Consider the following 23,428-nt stretch of genomic DNA (forward strand, 5'->3'; position numbering starts at 1 on the left):
TCTATAGTTATCACATTACTGTTTACCTTCCAACATATTGTTGCTTTTTTTTTTAAGATTTTTTTATTTCTTTATTCGACAGACAGAGATCACAAGTAGGCAGAGAGGCAGGCAGAGAGAGAGGGAAGCAGGCTCCCCGCTGAGCAGAGAGCCCAATGCAGGGCTCGATCCCAGGACTCTGAGATCATGACCTGAGCTGAAGACAGAAGCTTAACCCACTGAGCCACCCAGTTGCCCCTATATTGTTGCTTTTAAAAAAGTTTTACTTTGAAAGATGCTCTGATTTCTGGTAAGCATGAGATTCTTGCATATTTCAGCAATTTATAATCTTTGGTTAAAGTTGATGTAAACTTATTACCTGTTATCTTTTTTTTTTTTTAAAGATTTATTTATTTATTTATTTGACAGAGACACAGCAGGGGGGTGGGAGAGGGAGAAGCAGGCTTTCCACTGAGCAGGGAGCCCCTGTGTAGGTTCGATCCCAGGATTCTGGGATCACAACCTGAGCTGAAGGTAGATGTTTAATGAGTGAGCCACCCACGTGCCCCCACTACTTGTTATCTCTTAACTGCAAATGAAATCCCATTCTACCCTATGTTGTATTCAAAGTCTGTCAAAGTTCTGTCAGGGGAATTACATTAACTATATGTATACATCTTACAGTTTTTACACAAATTATACCCTTAAAACAAAACTGTGACATACCTTTATGAAATACATGTACATTAACCTAACTCCACAAAACAGAAGATATCCATTGATGCATATCTATCATGTAGCATAAACATTAGTCTCATAATTTTATTGTTTTCTACACAAATGCATTGTTGTCATATAAACAGCCTACATAACCATTTTAACATTTTAACCTAAATTTCTCCTTCTTTACTATGCATTAATAAAAGCAAATTAGAGAAACAAGATCTTTAACTTTTTCAAACATATACTCTGAAGTATAAAAGCAACTTTTGAAAAAACAAAGCTTGCAGTTGGCTCAAGGTGAGAATAAAATGTATTTTGATACTGCTCTATCTTTTCATAAGGTTTCTTTAAAATCTCAAGGGTTGGGGCGCCTGGGTGGCTCAGTGGTTAAAGCCTCTGCCTTCAGCTCAGGTCATGATCTCAGGGTCCTGGGGTCAAGTCCCGCATCGGGCTCTCTGCTCAGCAGGGAGCCTGCCTCCTCCTCTCTCTCTGCCTGCCTCTCTGCCTACTCGTGATCTGTCTGTCAAATAAATTTAAAAAAATAAATAAATAAAAAATAAAATCTCAAGGGTGAAGAGCCTACATTTATTTTTCAGTATCTGATTATGTCCAAGATGCCTACGAAACACTTTTAAATCAACACAAGCGACTATGCTAAAATGCTGTCTTTCCTTTTTGGGTTTGTTACCAAGTGTTTTTGTCATAGAAAATTTCCCTCTGTTTCCAGCTAAGGATTGTTTTTAAGGAAGATGAGTTTTGCACAGTTTATTTCTACCCTAGAGAAGTTTCTTATGTATATGTTTAGAAAATAATTAAGAAGGCTTGCTGTTTGTTCCCAGGGATTCTTTTAAGTAAACTTCTAATATCCCATGAAGGAAATAAGTAGAAAAGGTACAATTTATCTTTTGTGTTGCCTAGGGGTCAGACTGGTTTCTATCTAACAGGGAGAAATGAAGGCAACATTTTAAGCAGTTGAATGATTTAAATTTTTCTGGCATATATGACCTTGTTGATATCATTTTCATCTTAGGATCATCTGTGTAGTTGTCATTTGATTCCATGTCCTCTTTTAAAGATTAATAGCAAGCCATGTGGTCTATAGTAATTTATTAAAAAAAGATGTTTCTAGAAAACATATTGCTGCTTTATGAATAAGATAGCAACAAAAAAACACAAAAATAAAATATATAAAACTTTACCTTTATTCTTTTACAATGGTGCAATAAAAAACCATAAGCATTTAAAATGCATTATTTGAGATAATCATACAGAGTTTTTTTAAAGATTTTATTTATTTATTTATTTGACAGAAAGAGACACAGCAAGAGAGGGAACGCAAGCATGGGGAGTGGGAGAAGGAGAAGCAGGATTCATGCCAAGCGTGGAGCTGGATGCAGGGCTCGATCCCAGGACCCTGGGATCCTGACCAGAGCCTAAGGCAGATGATTAACAACTGAGCCACCCAGGCACCCCAATCATACAGAATTTGAATTCTATCATTTACACTACAAAACAATAAATACTATCATGAATTTGTGTTGAGTAAATTTAGGCATATTTCATGACATTAATTTCCCACACAAACTATATCTGTCATTTAAAAGATCTGTGATAAAGATTACATTCTTTTATATCTGTCTAGAAATTCAAAATCTACTAATCTTTCAAGGTTAATATCCACAGACTTTCTTATAATAGCCATAACTTAAAGAAGTATCTCCCTCCCCTAAGATGCCATAAAAATTTATCAGTGTTTCCACCAGAATATTTAACATATAATCATTTACTAAAACAACATCTTGAAGCATGTTTACTGTTTTTATAAGGTAAGTATCCAAAGACTAGAAATCTGAGTCTCCAACTAAGTATATGATTCCTAAAATATTTTCACATTTGTACTAGGTATTTATTGTTGCTGTTAATTTATTGACTTAAACACAGATTTTTTTTTTCCTTCAGTAGCTAAAACACACTATACTTTATAGAGAAATCACGTACTTGCTTCCACAGAATAATGGGATTAAAATGATAACTCAGGGTAGTTCTATATATTTTCTGTTATTAAAATGTTATGTTTTAAAAAATAAAAAAAAACATAAAATGACGTGTTTTGTATTCTAAAGATTAGGTTTAATATTTGATTTTAAGCTCACCTCTTCATCTAACACAAGATGGAGTTAAGTCTTCAGCGATTTGGAATTCAAGAGATACATGCTCTTCATCACTCCCCATGCCCTTTTCTTCTCTTAAACCTCCCTCCTCTTGCCTCCAACTTGACTCGAATGATGAAGACACAATAACCCTGACAAACAGAGAGGGCAGCTCTATCTAACTTGACAATGAAGTTTGGTGATGCTCTTAAGGACATAATCAGATGCCTTCACTGAGAGAAGAGGAACACCAAGTCCCCTTGGTTAGAGTGGTATTAGTATCCTTTGCTGATCTGGCAATCTTGCCATCAGTGGTGTTTTCTTATGGTCATATTTGTCAAAACCAACACAACTCTTCCTTGAGAGGCAATCATGTGGCCTTTGTGCCTCCACCAGCAGTTTCAAATCCCTAAACCTTCTCAGGTTTCAAGATCTCATAAATGTGCTGAACATTATCCAGGGTTTTAGTTTTGGAGGGAAGGGCAGTTGGTTTTTTGTTTTTGTTTTTTGCTTGTTTTTTAATCACTGTAGTTGCAGACTGATGGGAGTTTTCTAGCAAGAGTCAGGTATGGATCTCTTTGATGTGTGCTTTGAGAATTGAGTCACTTTGAAGTCATCTGTGGGCTCTATATCTTACTGTTTACAGATGCAGGGAAAGTACATTATCATTACTTTATAAATACAGGTTACATGTTTCTGTACACATTTTGATACATATATGTTTATGTCACATGCTTTGACACATGTTATACGAATGAGTGAAAGGTGATAATCTATTAAAAATCTATCACCACATTGGGCCATATCCTAATTTTGTGGGACTAAAAAATTATATATAATAATTTACAAAATCATGAATGCTACTTGTGAAAGTGAATATTTAAAATAATAAAATAAATTACAACAAACTATGAATTGAGAAAGTATTATGTATACCACAAACATGTAATCTAGAAGAAAAAAAGGACACTAACTTTCCAAAATAACTATATTTATCTATATTTTGATTATGTATTTTTTTATTTTGCCTTCAGATGATAATACATTTTTAAAATAATATTCTAAAGAGAGAACAGAAAGACAATCCAACCTTTTCTTTAGCATAGTTGACTAATACTGCTTATTAGTATTGATGGCTTGAAGAAATTTATCTCAACTTTAGCGTGGTGTACATTCTCAGATTTGTCAAACATAGGGAAGCTTCTTCAAGTTTTTTTATTATATGGGCTGTAAGATATTAAGGCATTTTAACTATCTTTGTGTAGTGACAACTCTGAAATAGTTTTTAATTCCTGATACTCACTATTTTGTTGTATCTTTTTCAAATTTGATTATGAATTTTACATTATGACAACATGAACTGTATTTCAGTAAAAATCATGGAATTTCATTTTATCTACCAAAGTTAAATAATTCCTCAAAATGAAGCTATTATTGGTATTCTTGTATGTGCTGTTCAAATCCTATAAACTGTGCATTACTTTACTATTACTTGCATATTCCTTCTGCTTTTTCATTTCCAATTTGGAGATGTTCTGAATCTCATGTTCTTTAACTTTTGTTGTGATTTTCATTATCTTTAGTCAAGTGGCTATCATGATTGCACTCCAGTGTCTTTATAAATTGACCGTAAAAGTTTTTAGTTTCTATTTCATATGTAAGAGGTTTGGCATTTCAAGGTTTGTCAAATCTTTCTTTCAGTGTATGCTTTGAGTCTCAACTAGAACAACTTCAATTATGTTTTAATTATATAGGATCATTTTTCTGCAGAATAAGTAAATTTAATAAGGTAATAAGACATATGAAAGAATAATTCAAATTTCTTTAAAATTTGACATGATAGTATATAAATCTAAATAGGCATCACATTCACTTGTATATTATGTAGTATATGTTATATAATTATATACTCACATGCCATATATACTCACTTGCTACATAAACATATAAATGTTTGTATATAAGCTCTCTCTATGTAATCCTATGCTCTAACTTTATATGTTTATGTAAAATACATAAAATTTTATATAAATATACATATTTATATAAATATAGAGCATGTTAACATATGTATGTGTGTATTATATATATACACATACATATGTCATGTGAGTATATAAATTAATAGTATAAATATTGAAGGTATCCTTGCAAGTAAGAGGCCCTGAGGCTTGAGCTTCATTACCATCAAGGTAGTTCTGTCCAAAATAATGTCCATCTGTTCCAATGTGTCATCCAAAGCCCTGATCTTCTGCTTAGCTGATCTGTCTATTGCTGAGTGGGATGCTAATGTCCCCTACTATTATTGTATTATTATCTGTGAGTCTGTCAAACTTTATTAATTGATTTATTTGGCTGCTCCAAGGTTAGGAGCATAAATATTTACAACTGTTAGATTGTGTTGCCTCTAGAACTCAAAAATGCTTAAAAGATGCTGGGCTAGTATTAACATTGTGGGAGGTAAGAGGGTCAGTGACCATTACTTGATAATGTCAGGGATAGAGTGGTCCTGGTTTTACCAAATAATGTTTAGGAATTTAACTGAGATGGGGAGCCTTGTACGGTGTGTTGGGTAATGGTTTGTCTCCTTCTAGTAAGAGCCTTTGTATTTGTATGATCTCAAGTAGTGTTCAAACGGTTCTCTCCAGAGGAAGAGATCATCAGGGTGATATCACATCTGTGCCCCTAGAGGAAATAGGGTGGGGTTGAGATCTGGCTTGTAAATGTTTTGTGTAAGGTACTGAGGTACCCCACAAGTAACAGGGCAAAGATTACTTCAGGATAAAGGCAAATTGCAATTATGTTAGTTACTTATTTCTGATGCTGTAACAAATTAATTCTCAACTCCATCTGTCACTTTAATTTACCCTAGCCATGCTATCTAACAACATATTGGCAGATTCTGAAGTTCAGTGTATGTATTCTTAAGTATTTAATAATCCTATATTCCAAAAATTACAAACATGTATTTACTTCTTCCATTTGTTCATGAGCATCTTGCTTCTATTTAATTTATAAAATTGTCTAAGTTGGTCAATTTTGTTAGTATTATTAAAGAAATAATTTTTGTATACTACACACTGATTTATTCGATATGTGTGCTAACTCTAACTCAGAGTATCTTGTTTGTTTGTTTTCTCTCTTGTGTTTTATAATTTTGGATAGTGAGCTCATTATTTTTGGCCACACTCTGAGGAAAAAAAAAATGTTTCTTCTCATCCCTCTGAGATGATAGTTCTTGCACTCTCATCCATCCCTTGCTAGCAAATTGTTTCCATTTTCCTTATTGCTTCTCTGTGTTAATTATTTTATTATCCTAGTCAGCTTCTTGCTTAGCATGGAGCCTATCATGGATGCTAAATTTGGTATTTATCTCAATTCAACCTCTTATTCTCATGTTCAGAGTCTCAATTCCTGTGCTCAGTAAGGCATGGGACAAAACTTAAGCTTCTTTATTTCTACAATCATCAATCAGCATTATGAAATATTAAGGGTATTTAGTGTTTTATATTTTTCTCCCACTTGATTTTAACCCCTGGAAATTTCCCTTAGCTTCTTTGAAAATTATCTAGTCATTTAATAGGATTTTCTGAAGTATTTCTACATGTTTTTGGTAAGAGAGTTTTCAGATTAACTGATCTCCCATATAGCCTTTTTAATAAATCTATGTTTTTGTTTTTTTTTTGGTATTTAAAGTCTTAAATAGAGAAAAGAGCATTATAACTAATAGTTGACAGTGAGACAGTGATTTGTAAATTTATTATGTATACATTACATACTTTATTGCACTTTACATACTTTAATCCTCACCTTCTGTAAAATGCATATTATTACTCCAGTTTTTTTGTTTTGTTTTGTTTTGTTTTTTAGATAAGAAACCTGTGGCTTGACATTAATTGGAAATTCTAATTTAGGTTGGCCTGATTCCATCCATTCAATCATTCATGCATGCATTCAACCATTTATTTAACAATATGTGCACAGTCTAGTGGGAGAGATGGATATAAAACAAAAGTAATTGAAACATAATTATCTAATTGTAGTTGTAATGATAACTATGAAAACAGATTGTAGTTTGCAATGAGAGCTTATGGCCATGTATGTCATCAAGGGAGACTTCCCTAAGGAAGTAATGTTAAACACTGGCATAAAATTTATATTGTATAGACTATATTAAGGTTGTATGTATGTACATGGTGTATGAGTGTATATGTGTGTGTGTGTGTGTGTGTGTGTGTGTCTGTATGTGTTTGAGAGAGGATGTGTGGGAATGAGAAAGAAAAAGAGATGAAGGAGGAAAATATGGAGGTGCTAACTTTGGCATGTAAAAGCATTTTTAGAGTATGACATGAAAAGCCCAGAAAGTCAACTTAGAAAGCCATAGAAGGATACTATAAGGAGTATGTTATATAAAAATGAAGAATCCAGGTTGGAGTCAAAGCGTGTTGGACCTCATGGGTTGTGTTAAGGGCATTAAAAAGATATTGAGTGTTTTGGGGACACCTTGGTGGCACAGTCGGTTAAGTGTCTGACTCTTGGTTTTGGGTGAGGTCGTCATCTCATCGTCCTGGGATCAAGCCCCGAGTCAGGCCTATGCTCAATGCAGAGTCTGCTTGATATTATCTCCATCTCCCTCTGCCCCTCCCATTTGTGCTCTCTCCCTCTCTCAAATAAATGAACAAATCTTAAAGATTTTTTTTGTATTTATTTATTTGACAGACAGAGATCACAAGTAGGCAGAGAGGCAGGCAGAGAGAGAGGAAGGGAAACTGGCTCCCTGTTGAGCAGAGAGCCCGAGGCGGGGATCAATCCCAGGACCCTGGGATCATGATCTGAGCCAAAGGCAGAGGCTTCAACCCACTGAGCCACCCAGGTGCCCCTAAATGAACAAATCTTAAAAAAAAGAAAAAAAAAAGGGGGGGAGGAGTCAAGATGGCGGAGAAGTAGCAGGCTGAGACTACTTCAGGTAGCGGGAGATCAGCTAGATAGCTTATCTAAAGATTGCAAACAACTACAAATCCAACGGGAGATCGAAGAGAAGAAGAACAGCAACTCTAGAAACAGAAAATCAACCACTTTCTGAAAGGTAGGACGGGCGGAGAAGTGAATCCAAAGCGACGGGAAGATAGACCGCGGGGGGAGGGGCTGGCTCCCAGCAAGCGGCGGAGCAACGGAGCACAAAATCGGGACTTTTAAAAGTCTGTTCCGCTGAGGGACATCGCTCCAGAGGCTTAACTGGGGTGAAGCCCACGCAGGGTCAGCGTGGCCTCAGGTCCCGCAGGGTCACAGAAGGATCAGGGGTGTCTGAGTGTCGCAGAGCTTACAGGTATTAGAACAGGGAAGCCGGCTACAGAGACAGAACCAAGGAGTAAGATCTAAGCTCAGGGTTACCTTGAACTGGTCGCAGGCTCGGTCAGCTCGGAGCGCGGCCGGAGGCAGGGTGACGGGAGTAAATGGGCGCTGTTCTCTGAGGGCGCACTGAGGAGTGGGGCCCCGGGCTCTCAGCTCCTCCGGGCCGGAGACCGGGAGGCCGCCATCTTCATTCCCGCCCTCCGGAACTCTACGGAAAGCGCTCAGGGAACAAAAGCTCCGGAAAGCAAACCCGAGCGGATTACTCAGCCCGGCCCCTGGTAAGGGCGGTGCAACTCCGCCCGGGGCAAAGACACTTGAGAATCACTACAACAGGCCCCTCCCCCAGAAGATCAACAAGAAGCCCAGCCAGGACCAAGTTCACCTACCAAGGAGTACAGTTTCAATACCAAGGAGAGCAGCGTAATTCCAAAGGAGGAGAAAGCAAAGCACGGAACTCATGGCTTTCTCCCCATGATTCTTTAGCCTTGCAGTTAATTTAATTTTTTTTCTTTTTTTTTTTTCAATTTATTTTTCTTCTTCTGCTAAATTTTTTTTAACTTTTACCCTTTTCTTTTTTAACGTTTTTTAACTAGTTTATCTAATATATATATATATTTTTTTCCTTTTTATATTTTTTTCTTTATTGGTTTTCTTTTTTTAATTGTTTCTTTCCTTTTTTTTTTTCTCTTCTTTCTGAACCTCTTTTTATCCCCTTTCTCCCCCCTCACAATTTGAGATCTCTTCTGATTTGCCTAAAGCATATTTTCCTGGGGTTGTTGCCACCCTTTTAGTATTTTACTTGCTCCTTCATCTACTCTTATCTGGACAAAATGACAAGGCGGAAAAATTCACCACAAAAAAAAGAACAAGAGGCAGTACCAAAAGCTAGGGACCTAATCAATACAGACATTGGTAATATGTCAGATCTAGAGTTCAGAATGACGATTCTCAAGGTTCTAGCCGGGCTCGAAAAAGGCATGGAAGATATTAAAGAAACCCTCTCGGGAGATATAAAAGCCCTTTCTGGAGAAATAAAAGAACTAAAATCTAACCAAGTTGAAATCAAAAAAGCTATTAATGAGGTGCAATCAAAAATGGAGGCTCTCACTGCTAGGATAAATGAGGCAGAAGAAAGAATTAGCGATATAGAAGACCAAATGACAGAGAATAAAGAAGCTGAGCAAAAGAGGGACAGACAGCTACTGGACCACGAGGGGAGAATTCGAGAGATAAGTGACACCATAAGATGAAACAACATTAGAATAATTGGGATTCCAGAAGAAGAGGAAACAGAGAGGGGAGCAGAAGGTATATTGGAGAGAATTATTGGAGAGAATTTCCCCAATATGGCAAAGGGAACAAGCATCAAAATCCAGGAGATTCAGAGAACCCCCCTCAAAATCAATAAGAATAGGTCCACACCCCATCACCTAATAGTAAAATTTACAAGTCTTAGTGACAAAGAGAAGATCCTGAAAGCAGCCCGGGAAAAGAAGTCTGTAACATACAATGGTAAAAATATTAGATTGGCAGCAGACTTATCCACAGAGACCTGGCAGGCCAGAAAGAGCTGGCATGATATATTCAGAGTACTAAACGAGAAAAACATGCAGCCAAGAATACTATATCCAGCTAGGCTATCATTGAAAATAGAAGGAGAGATTAAAAGCTTCCAAGACAAACAAAAACTGAAAGAATTTGCAAACACCAAACCAGCTCTACAGGAAATATTAAAAGGGGTCCTCTAAGCAAAGAGAGACCCTAAAAGTAGTAGAGCAGAAAGGAACAGAGACAATATACAATAACAGTCACCTTACAGGCAATACAATGGCACTAAATTCATATCTGTCAATACTTACCCTGAATGTTAATGGGCTAAATGCCCCAATCAAAAGACACAGGGTATCAGAATGGATAAAAAAACAAAACCCATCTATATGTTGCCTACAAGAAACTCATCTTAAACCCGAAGACACCTCCAGGTTTAAAGTGAGGGGGTGGAAAAGAATTTACCATGCTAATGGACATCAGAAGAAAGCAGGAGTGGCAATCCTTATATCAGATCAATTAGATTTTAAGCCAAAGACTATAATAAGAGATGAGGAAGGACACTATATCATACTCAAAGGAACTGTCCAACAAGAAGATCTAACAATTTTAAATATCTATGCCCCTAACATGGGAGCAGCCAACTATATAAACCAATTAATAACAAAATCAAAGAAACACATCGACAATAATACAATAATCGTAGGGGACTTTAACACTCCCCTCACTGAAATGGACAGATCATCCAAGCAAAAGATCAACAAGGAAATCAAGGCCTTAAATGACACACTGGACCAGATGGACATCACAGATATATTCAGAACATTTCATCCCAAAGCAACAGAATACACATTCTTCTCTAGTGCACATGGAACATTCTCCAGAATAGATCATATTCTCGGTCCTAAATCAGGTCTCAACCGTTATCAAAAGATTGGAATCATTCCCTGCATATTTTCAGACCACAATGCTCTGAAGCTAGAACTCAATCACAAGAGGAAATTTGGAAAGAACCCAAATACATGGAGACTAAACAGCATCCTTCTAAAGAATGAATGGGTCAACCAGGAAATTAAAGAAGAGTTGAAAAAATTCATGGAAACAAATGATAATGAAAACACAACGGTTCAAAATCTGTGGGACACAACAAAGGCAGTCCTGAGAGGAAAATATATAGTGGTACAAGCCTTTCTCAAGAAACAAGAAAGGTCTCAGGTACACAACCTAACTCTACACCTAAAAGAGCTAGAGAAAGAACAAGAAAGAAACCCTAAACCCAGCAGGAGAAGAGAAATCATAAAGATCAGAGCAGAAATCAATGAAATAGAAACCAAAAAAACAATAGAACAAATCAACGAAACTAGGAGCTGGTTCTTTGAAAGAATTAATAAGATCGATAAACCCCTGGCCAGACTTATCAAAAAGAAAAGAGAAAGGACCCAAATAAATAAAATCATGAATGAAAGAGGAGAGATCACAACTAACACCAAAGAAATACAGACAATTATAAGAACATACTATGAGCAACTCTACGCCAACAAATTTGACAATCTGGAAGAAATGGATGCATTCCTAGAGACATATAAACTACCACAACTGAACCAGGAAGAAAGAGAAAGCCTGAACAGACCCATAACCAGTAAGGAGATTGAAACAGTCATCAAAAATCTCCAAACAAACAAAAGCCCAGGGCCAGACGGCTTCCCAGGGGAATTCTACCAAACATTTAAAGAAGAACTAATTCCTATTCTCCTGAAACTGTTCCAAAAAATAGAAATGGAAGGAAAACTTCCAAACTCATTTTATGAGGCCAGCATCACCTTGATCCCAAAACCAGCCAAGGATCCCATCAAAAAAGAGAACTACAGACCAATATCCTTGATGAACACAGATGCAAAAATTCTCACCAAAATACTAGCCAATAGGATTCAACAGTACATTAAAAGGATAATTCACCATGACCAAGTGGGATTTGTTCCAGGGCTGCAAGGTTGGTTCAACATCCGCAAATCAATCCATGTGATACAACACATTAATAAAAGAAAGAACAAGAACCATATGATACACTCCTTAGATGCTGAAAAAGCATTTGACAAAGTACAGCATCCCTTCCTGATCAAAACTCTTCAAAGTGTAGGGATAGAGGGCACATACCTCAATATTATCGAAGCCATCTATGAAAAACCCACCGCAAATATCATTCTCAATGGAGAAAAACTGAAAGCTTTTCCGCTAAGGTCAGGAACACGGCAGGGATGTCCGTTATCACCACTGCTATTCAACATAGTACTAGAAGTCCTAGCCTCAGCAATCAGACAACAAAAGGAAATTAAAGGCATCCAAATTGGCAAAGAAGAAGTCAAACTATCACTCTTCGCAGATGATACGATACTATATGTGGAAAACCCAAAAGACTCCACTCCAAAACTGCTAGAACTTGTACAGGAATTCAGTAAAGTGTCAGGATATAAAATCAATGCCCAGAAATCAGTTGCATTTCTCTACACCAACAACAAGACAGAAGAAAGAGAAATTAAGGAGTCCATCCCATTTACAATTACACCCAAAACTATAAGATACCTAGGAATAAATCTAACCAAAGAGACTAAGAATCTATACACAGAAAACTATAAAGTACTCATGAAAGAAATTGAGGAAGACACAAAGAAATGGAAAAATGTTCCATGCTCCTGGATTGGAAGAATAAATATTGTGAAAATGTCTATGCTACCTAAAGCAATCTACACATTTAATGCAATTCCTATCAAAGTACCATCCATTTTTTTCAAAGAAATGGAACAAATAATCCTAAAATTTATATGGAACCAGAAAAGACCTCGAATAGCCAAAGGAATATTGAAAAAGAAAGCCAAAGTTGGTGGCATCACAATTCCGGACTTCAAGCTCTATTACAAAGCTGTCATCATCAAGACAGCATGGTACTGGCACAAAAACAGACACATAGATCAATGGAACAGAATAGAGAGCCCAGAAATAGACCCTCAACTCTATGGTCAACTAATCTTCGACAAAGCAGGAAAGAATGTCCAATGGAAAAAAGACAGCCTCTTCAATAAATGGTGTTGGGAAAATTGGACAGCCACATGCAGAAAAATGAAGTTGGATCATTTCCTTACACTACACATGAAAATAGACTCAAAATGGATGAAGGATCTCAATGTGAGAAAGGAATCCATCCAAATCCTTGAGGAGAACACAGGCAGCAACCTCTTCGACCTCAGCCGCGGCAACATCTTCCTAGGAACATCGCCAAAGGCAAGGGAAGCAAGGGCAAAAATGAACTATTGGGATTTCATCAAGATCAAAAGCTTTTGCACAGCAAAGGAAACAGTTAACAAAACCAAAAGACAACTGACAGAATGGGAGAAGATATTTGCAAATGACATATCGGATAAAGGGCTAGTGTCCAAAATCTATAAAGAACTTAGCAAACTCAACACCCAAAGAACAAATAATCCAATCAAGAAATGGGCAGAGGACATGTACAGACATTTCTGCAAAGAAGACATCCAGATGGCCAACAGACACATGAAAAAGTGCTCCATATCACTCGGCATCAGGGAAATACAAATCAAAACCACAATGAGATACCACCTCACACCAGTCAGAATGGCTAAAATGAACAAGTCAGGAAATGACAGATGCTGGCGAGGATGCGGAGAAAGGGGAACCCTCCTACACTGTTGGTGGGAATGCAAGCTGGTGCAACCACTCTGGAAAACAGCATGGAGGTTCCTCAAAATGTTGAAAATAGAACTACCCTATGACCCAGCAATTGCACTGCTGGGTATTTACCCTAAAGATACAAACGTAGTGATCCGAAGGGGCACGTGCACCCGAATGTTTATAGCAGCAATGTCTACAATAGCCAAACTATGGAAAGAACCTAGATGTCCATCAACAGACGAATGGATAAAGAAGAGGTGGTATATATACACAATGGAATACTATGCAGCCATCAAAAGAAATGAAATCTTGCCATTTGCGACGACGTGGATGGAACTAGAGGGTATCATGCTTAGCGAAATAAGTCAATCGGAGAAAGACAACTATCATATGATCTCCCTGATATGAGGGAGAGGAGATGCAACATGGGGGGTTAAGGGGGTAGGAGAAGAATAAATGAAACAAGATGGGATTGGAAGGGAGACAAACCATAAGTGACTCTTAATCTCACAAAACAAACTGAGGGTTAATGGGGGGAGGGGGGTTGCGGGGGTGGGATTATGGACATTGGGGAGGGTATGTGCTATGGTGAGTGCTGTGAAGTGTGTAAACCTGGCGATTCACAGACCTGTACCCCTGGGGATAAAAAGATATTATATGTTTAAAAAATAAATAAATAAAAATAGCATCAAAAAAAAAAAAAAGAAAGAAAAAAAAAGATACTGAATGTTTTTTATTGTAGTAAATGTATGGGGAAGGATGATATGCTTCAATACTTTGTTGTACAAGGTAATCTAGAAATTTCTGTTTTAATAGTCATTTGATATAAGCATTATTGAGTATTATTACAGCCTTCAAAACTGGGGAATTGGAATTCCAATCATCATTAAGAATTATAGCCATATACTGGGTAAGTAAAACAAATATAGGGAAGACATTACAACTCTAAATGCATTAATGCTTTCCAAGGAAATGGTACAGAAAGAAGGGTTATGAAAATTAATGGAAAAATTTTGACTAGTTATATTGAGAGTTCAGGTAACATGTGAGAATAAGCTAGTTTAACTATCAGTTGAGAGCTAATTAGGATGTTCCTTCTTTTTCATTATTATAGGGAGTGCTTCAATAAACATTCTCATATCACTCTCCTTGTACACCTGTGTGAGCTTCTTGAGAGTAGACACTTAGAAATGAAATTAAAAGGTCATAGAGTACATGCATTTTGACTTTCTGGTATAATTAAATTCTATCCAAAAAAATTTAACCAATATACACTCTCATCATCATAAGATCTCATTTTCACAACTTTAAAAACATCATCTTTATCAGTCAGTGAAGAAATATCAAAAGAGATACAGTTATGTAGTCACAATGAGGGCCAAATAAATACATGTCAATCCCAAAAACTGCTAATGCAAAATTAATGCAGGTATGATATCTCTACTCTCTTATTTTTCTTTTGCCATGATCCAAGAACTTGGCAAAAGATAGTAGTTATCTACTGGAAGTGGAGGACAAAATGGAATTTGTGGAAATGGAAATAAAGCACCTAATGTACCTCACACCTTCCCAATTAAGTCTTTAGACTTGGATTAGCCCTCTTTTGGATGTTTTAGATAATTCAAGTTTTATGAACAGTCATTTATATGACAGTGCATGCACAAAGCCTTATGATGTGGTTGCTATTATTCATCTTAATTTATGATAAGAAAAAAAGTATATATATATGTTAGTATTTTCAAAGTCACAAAGTTTATTAAACATTGGCATTGGGACTTGAGCACATGCAAACTGTCTATTAGAGATGCCTATGTCTATGGAGAACCCAAGGTCTAAAATTACTATGTGATGATATATTCTAGGATTAAAAACTTATTAATTACCAAAGGAAAACTATTTCTGTAGCAAATAATGTAATATTTTCTAAGAGCTCTAAAAATAGCTCAGGTTTCATTTAGGGACAAAAGAAGAATGAGTTTGAAGACTTATAGGTATTAAAAAGGGAATGGAGGATATTTGTTTTATGATAACACTGTATTTAGTTTCCATAGGCTCAATGTAATAGTTAAATATTACATTAAAATCAGACTTGGGCTACTCAGGATGCCCCTGGCTTGAGAATGATCTTAATGCACTATCAACCAAAGTGTTTCTTGCCAGAAGTGATACAAGTCTGTAAAGACTGTAGAAATGTAGGTAGGTACTATAGCTGAGATAGCAGCTATATGATTAGAAAAAGGACAGCTTTAGCTTTATCAACAAAGCTATTTCAATTAGACATCTGCAAGAAGAAATCTCTGAGGAAATTATGGAGGAGCATCCTGGGAAAATCAATTACAGCAACTCTTAAACCCTTAACTACCAATGACATATAAAGACAATATTAGTCAAGCAGATATTTCCTGACCAGTAACACTCTTTTCTCTTATAGCTGGATCCCTACAGGAACTAGAGGTAGTCCATTTGGGGATGGATGGGGGAAAAACACAAAGAGGGAAATAAAACAAATCAAGCATGCGCCATTCCTCCACTGAAGGTTTTGTAGCTTGAAGCATTCCCAAGCTAGGAGAGAGTAAATTGTTTTTTACATGAAGTTTGAGATCTTTATCATCAGAATGAAGTAGAAATCTTATCCAAACTGTAGGGACTATTATTTTATCTGAGGATGACTAAAAAGTTATGGAAACTATCTGAATTTTCATCCAAGGAATTATGAAAAACCAGACTCATAAAATGGTTTTAAATGGATAGCAGGGAAAAAATAATAGTGTTTTCTATATGAATCCCACAGAGCAGCAGTCTTTCAATAACTAGCTATATATAGATGGATATAGAGATACAAATAGAGATTAAAGGTAAATAGACAATTTTATTTTCTGGAAACAAAATATGAAAGAATTCTTAAATGCATTAACTTGATTGAAAAAGGTATTAACTAAAAATGGTCATGAACTAGACCATGAAGCAAAACTCAGTTAATTTCCATAGAAAGAAGAGAGAGTAAAGACCAGTCCCTAATCTCAATGTAGTAAAGAGTATGAATCATAAAATAGGGGAAAACACTAATTCTATAAATTTTAGCAAAAAAAAATTTTAACATTAAAGATAAAATATTGTCATAAAAAATCAAAACTGAAATTATAAAATTGCAAATGTTACTAAAACAAATACAATGAAAAACTCATGGGTCACAATAAAAAATAAAGCCTGCTTTGATGAATTCCTTCTCAAAGAATTGCTATATAAAATAAGTAAAAAGAATGTTTCAAATACCAATTTAGTGGAAGAGTAACAAAAGGAAAATTATAACAAAATAATAAAAGTAGGAGGAGAGAATCCAAGATGGCAGAGCAGTAAGATCTTAATTGCATCTGGTCCCAGGAATTCAGCTTGATAGCTGTCAAATCATTCTGAGATCTAACTCAACCAGAGATCTAGAAAAATATAGCTGGAACACTACAAATAGCAAAGTGACCACATTCTGCAAGGTAGGAGCTACAGAGAATTGAATCTGAAGCAATATATGGGAAAACAGACAGCACAGGGAGGGAGCCTCCATCAGCCAGCTACCAGCAAGTAATATAAGAGTGGAGCACAAAATCAGAACATTTAGAAGTCTACTTTCATGACGGATGCCACTCAGGCTGTAAGCTGGGGTGGAAGCCTAGCTGGGAGAGTGTGGTCTCAGGATTTTCAGTGTCACAGGAAGAGCAGGGGTGCCTGAGTGTAGCAGAGCTCCCAGACATCAGAGTGGGGAAGTTGGCTGCAAAGAGTGAACCCAGGAGTGGGCTCTAACCTTGAGGTAGTCATAAACCATGAAATGTGGTACAATTGGGCCCCTGCTCAGAGAGTGGCAGAACTCAACAGTGGCAGAACTAGAGAAACCCCCCTATCCTTCCCTGGGACAGGTGACCCGGGATCATGCTGAAGTAGTCTGCTGGGTTTAGAGACTCAAAACTGGGTTGTGTGCCAAAGATAGAAACGTTGGGTCACAGGGTGGGTGAGCATGGAGTGTGGCCAGAGACCAGGGAGATAGGAGGGATTGACTGCTTTTCTCCAAGGGCTCACTGAGAAGTAGGGCCCCAAGCTGTTGGCCCTAGGCCAGAGACTGTGAGGCCACCATTTTCATTCTCTCATTCTCATTTCATTCTCATTTCCTCTAAAGCGGCTTGGAAAGCCTTCAGGGAACAAAAGCCATGGAGAGCAAACTGGAGAAGATTACTTATCCTGGTCACTGGCAAGGGTGGTAAAATTCCACCTGGGGCAAATGAAAATCATTTGAAATTTGAGATCATTGAGATCACTTGAGAATTAATGCAAAAGGACCCTCCCCCAGAAGATCAATAAAGAGCATCCAGCCAAGACCGCATTTACCCATCTATGAGAATTGCAAAACTCCAATGTCAGGGGAATAGAGCACATAGAATTCATGGCATTTTCCCTATTATTCTTTAGTCTTTCAATTTTAATTTTTAAATATTTTTTCTTTCCTTTTTCAACCAATTTCTTATTTTATTAACTCCTTTTTTAAAATCTTTTTAAATTTTCATTTTATAGTTACAGTCATCCCTTCATTGTATTTAATCTTATTTTTGCACATATACAAGTTTTCTTTCTTTACAATTTTGGGAAGCAGTTTTTTCTAATAAACCAGAATACATCCAAATCTAATATGACTCTGTTCTATTCACCTTACTGATCATATTCTCTTTTTTGTTGTTGTTGTTGTTTTTCTTTTTTTTTTATCTTTTTCCTTTTTTTTGTTGTTGTTCCTTTTTTTTTTCATTTTTTGGTTTCTTGATTTTTTTGTTTGTTTGTTTGTTTTGTTAAACTCTTTTAATTTTCATTTTTAGAGTTACATTCTATCCTTTCAATGTATTTAATTTTATTTTTGTATATACAAGCTTTCTTTCTTTACTATTTTGAGATGTAGTTTCCTCTAACATACTGACCAACATACACTCAGGGGATAGTGTATTGCTCTGTACTGTTCATCTCTCTGATTATATTTTCTCTCTCTCTCTCTTTTTTTTTTTCCTTCTCCCCGGCTTCAAGTCTTGTCTGATTTGTTTAATGTATATTTATCTGGGGTCATTGTTATTATTTTAGTATTTTGTTCTCTTGTTCATCTATTCTTCTCTGGACAGAATGACAAATTGGAAAAACTCACTCAAAAAACAAAACAAGAGGCAGTACCAACTGACTTCCAGGGCCCTAATCAGTATGGACGTAAATAAGATGTCAGAAATAGAGTTCGGAATAATGATTATAAAGATACTAGCTGTGTTTGAAAAAAAAAGGCATACAAGACACTTGAGAATTCCTGTCTGGAGAAATAAAAGAACTAAAATATAACCAAACTGAAATAAAAAAGGCTATTAATGAGATGCAATAAAAAATGGAGGCTCCAACTGCTAGGATAAATGAGGCAGAAAAAAGAATTAGTGATATAGAAAACCAAACAATAAAGAATAAAGAAGCTGAGAAAAAGAGAGATAAACAACTACTGGATCACAAGGGGAGAATTTGAGAGATAAGTGATACCGTAAGATGAAACAATATTAAAATAATTGGGATTCCAGAAGAAGAATAAAAAGAGAGAGGGGCAGAAGGTATATTGGAGCAAATTATAGCAGAGAACTTCCCTAATTTGGGGAAGGAAACAGGCATCAAAAGCCAGGAGGCACAGAGAACCCCCCTCAAAATCAATAAAAATAAGTCAACACCCTATCATCTAATACTAAAACTTACAAGTCTTAGAGATAAAGAGAAAATCCTCAGAGCAGCTTGGGACAAGAGGTCTATAAACTACAATAGAAATATTAGATTGGCAGCAGACCTATCCACAGAGACTGGCAGGTCAGAAAGTACTGGCAGGATATATTCAGGGTGTTAAATAAGAAAAATATCCAGCCAAGAATACTTTATCCATCTAGGATGTAATTCAAAACAGGAGTGATAAAAAGCTTCCAGGACAAACAGAAACCAAAAGAATTTGTGATCACCAAACCAGCCCTGCAAGACATAATAAAAGGGATCCTCTAAGCAAAGAGAGAACCCAAAAGTAACAAAGACCAAAAAGTAAAGAAGATGATATGAAGTAGGAGTCACTTTAGAGGTAATACAGTGAAAATCATATCTTTAGTTACTCTGAATGTAAATGGGCTACATGCCCCAATCAAAAGACACAGGATATCAGATTGGATAAGAAAACAAGACCCGTTGAAACAAAAGACTCATTTTAGATGCAAGGACACGTCCAGATTTAAAGTGAGGGAGTGGAAAACTATTTATCATGCTAATGGATATGAAAAGAAAGCTGGGGTGGCAATCCTTATATCAGAAAATTAGATTTTAAACCAAAGACGGTAATAAGAGACGAGAAAGGACACTATATCATAATTAAAGGTTCTATCCAACAAGAAGATCTAACAATTGTAAATATTTATGGCCCTAACATTGGAGCAGCCAAATATATAAGCCAACTAATAACAAAATCAAAGAAACACATCAATAATAATACAATAATAGTAGGAAACTTTAGCACCCCCCTCACTGCAATGAACAGATAATCTAAGCAAAGATCAACAAGGAAATAAGGGCTCTGAAAGACACACTGGGCCAAATGGACTTCACAGATATTTTCAGAGCATTCCATCCTAAAGCAACAGAATATACATTCTTCTTGAGTGGACATGGAACAGTCTCTAGAATAGATCACACACGGGATGCCTGGGTGGCTCAGTAGGTTAAGCATCTTCTTTCAGCTCAGGTTATGATCCCAGGGTCCTGGGATTGAGTCTTACATCAGGCTCCCTGCTCAGCAGGGAGCCTTCTTCTCCTTCTGCCTCTGCCTGCTGCTCCCCCTGCTTGTGTTCTCTCTCTCTCTCTCTAAAAAATAAAATCTTAAAAAAAAAATAGAATAGATCACACACTGGGTCACAAATCAGGTCTCAAGTTGTACCAAAAAGACTGGGATTATTCCTGCATATTGTTAGGCCACGATGCTTTGAAACTGGACTCAGTCACAAGAGGAAATTTGGATAGAACTCAAATACATGGAGGCTAAAGAGCATACTACTAGAGAATGAATGGGTCAGCCAGGGAATTAAAGAATTAAAAAAAAATCATGGAAACAAACAAAAGTGAAAACACAACTGTTCAAAATCTTTCAGATGCAACAAAAGTAGTCTTAAGAAGGAAGTATATAGCAATGCAAGCCTTTCTCAGGAAACAAGAAAGGTACCAAATATACGACCTAACCTTACACCTATGGGAGCTGGAGAAAGAACAGCAAATAAAGCCTAAACCCAGCAGAAGAAGAGAAATAATAAAGATTAGACCAGAAATCAATGCAATAGAAACCAAAAGAATAGTAGAATAGATCAACAAAACTAGGAGCTGGTTCTTTAAAAGAATTAATAAAAGCAATAAATCCCTGGCCAGACCCATCAAAAAGAAAAGAGAAAGGACACAAATTAACAAAATCATGAATGAAAGAGGAGCGATCACAACCAACACTAAAGAAATACAAACAATTATAAGAACATATGATGAGGGGCGCCTGGGTGGCTCATTGGGTTAAAGCTTCTGCCTTCGGCTCAGGTCATGATCCCAGGATTCTGGGACTGAGCCCTGCATCGGGCTTTCTGCTCAGCAGGGAGCCTGCTTCCACCTCTCTCTCTCTCTGCCTGCCTCTCTGCCTACTTGTGATCTCTGTCAAATAAATAAATAAATCCTTAAAAAAAAAAAAAAAGAACATATCATGAGCAACTAAATGTCAATAAATTAGGTAATCTGGAAGAAATAGATGCATTTCTAGAGACATATAAACTACCAAAAATGAAACAGGAAGAAACAGAAAACCTGAACAGACCCACAGCCAGCAAGGAATTGAAGCAGTCATCAAAAATCTCCCAACAAACAAGAATCCAGAGTCCGATGGCTTTCCAGGGGAATTCTACCAAACATGTAAAGAATAATTCTTACCTTTTCCTCTGAATCTTTTTTTAAAAACTAGAAATCCAAGAAAAATGTCCAAATTCTTTCTACAAGGCCAGCATTTCCTGATCCCAAAACCAGACAAAGGCCCCATCAAAAAGGAGAATTATAGACTAATATCCTTGGTGAACATGGATGCAAAAATTCTTGCCAAGATATTAGCCAATAGGATCCAACAGTTTATTAAGGGATTATTTTCTACAACCAAGTGGGATTTATTCCTGTGCTGCAAGCATTGTTCAACATCTGCAAATCAATCAATGTGACACAGTACATTAATAAAGGAAATGATAAGAACCATATGATCTTCTCAATAGATGCAGAAAAATCATTTAACAAAGCACAGCATCCTTTCTTGGTTAAAACTCTTTACAGTGTAGGGATAGAGGGAACATACCTCAATATCATAAAAGCCATCTATGAAAAGCCTACAGAGAATATCATTCTCAAACGGGAAAAACTGAGAATTTTCTCCCTAAGGTCAGGAACATAGCAGGGATGTCCACTCTCACCACTGAGGTTCAACATAGTTCTAGAAGTCCTAGCCTCAGCAATCAGACAACATAAAGAAATAAAAGGCATCCAAATCAGCAAAGAAGAAGTCAAACTGTCACTCTTTGCAGATGACATGATACTCTATTGCTGAAAACCCAAAAGACTCCACCCCAAAATTGCTAGAACACATACAGAAATTCAGCAAAGTGGCAGCATACAAAATCAATACATAGAAATCAGTTGCATTCTTATACACTAATAACAAGACAGAATAAAGAGAAATTAAGGAATCAATCCCATTTAAAAATGCACCCCAAACCATAAGATACCTAGGAATAAACCTAATCAAAGAGGTAAAGGATCTGTACTCAGAAGACTATAGAAAACTCATGAAAGAAATTGAGGAAGACATAAAGAAATGGAAAAGACTTCCATGCTCATGGATTGGAAAAGCAAATATTGTTAAAAAGTCTATGCTACCCAGAGTAATCTACACATTCAATACAATCCCTATCAAAATATCATCAACTTTTTTCACAGAGGTGCAACAAATAATCCTAACATTTGTGTGAAACCAGAAAAGACCCTGCACAGTCAAAGGAATGTTGAAAAAGAAAACCAAAACTGGTGGCATCACAATTCTGGACTTCAAGCTCTATTACAAAGCTGTAATCATCAAGACATAGATCACAAGAACAGACACATAGATCAAAGGAACAGAGTAGAGAACTGGCCAGAAATAGACCCTCAATTCTATAGTCAACTCATATTTGACAAAGCAGGAAAGAAAATCTAGTGGAAAAAAGACAGTCCCTTCAACAAATGGCTTTTGGGAAAATTGGACAGCCACATGCAGAAACATAAAACTGGACCATTTCCTTATACCATACACAAAATTAGACTCAAAATTGATGAAAGATCTAAATGTGTGACAGGAAACCATCAAAATCCTAGAGGAGAACACAACGTCTTCAACCTAGGCCGCAGCAATATCTTGCTAGACACGTCTCAAAGGCAAGGGAAACAAAGGCAAAAATGAACTCTTGGGACTTCATCAAGATAAAAAACAAAGAAACAGTCAACAAACAAAAAGACAACCGAGAGAATGGGAGAAGATATTTGCAAATGACTTCAATAAAAGGCTTATAGCAAAAATCTATAAAGAACTTATCAAACTCAACACCCAAAGAAAAAATAATCCAGTCAAGAAATGGGCACAAGACTTGAACAGGCATTTCTCCAAAGGGAACATAGAAATGGCCAACAGACATGAAAAAATGTTCAACATCACTAGGCATCAGGGAAATACAAATTGAAACTACAATGAAATATCACCTCACAAAAGTGAGATTGACTAAATTTAACAAGTCAGGAAATGACAGATGTTGGCAAGGATGCAAAGAAAGGGGACCCTTCCTACCCTGTTGGTGGGAATGCAAGCTGGTGCGGCCACTCTGGAAAGCAGTATGAAGATTCCTCAAAAAGTTGAAAAT

Source organism: Enhydra lutris, unplaced genomic scaffold (assembly GCF_002288905.1).
Source record: "Enhydra lutris kenyoni isolate GAN:26980312 unplaced genomic scaffold, ASM228890v2 scaffoldscaffold15, whole genome shotgun sequence".
NCBI classification, from domain to species: domain Eukaryota; kingdom Metazoa; phylum Chordata; class Mammalia; order Carnivora; family Mustelidae; genus Enhydra; species Enhydra lutris.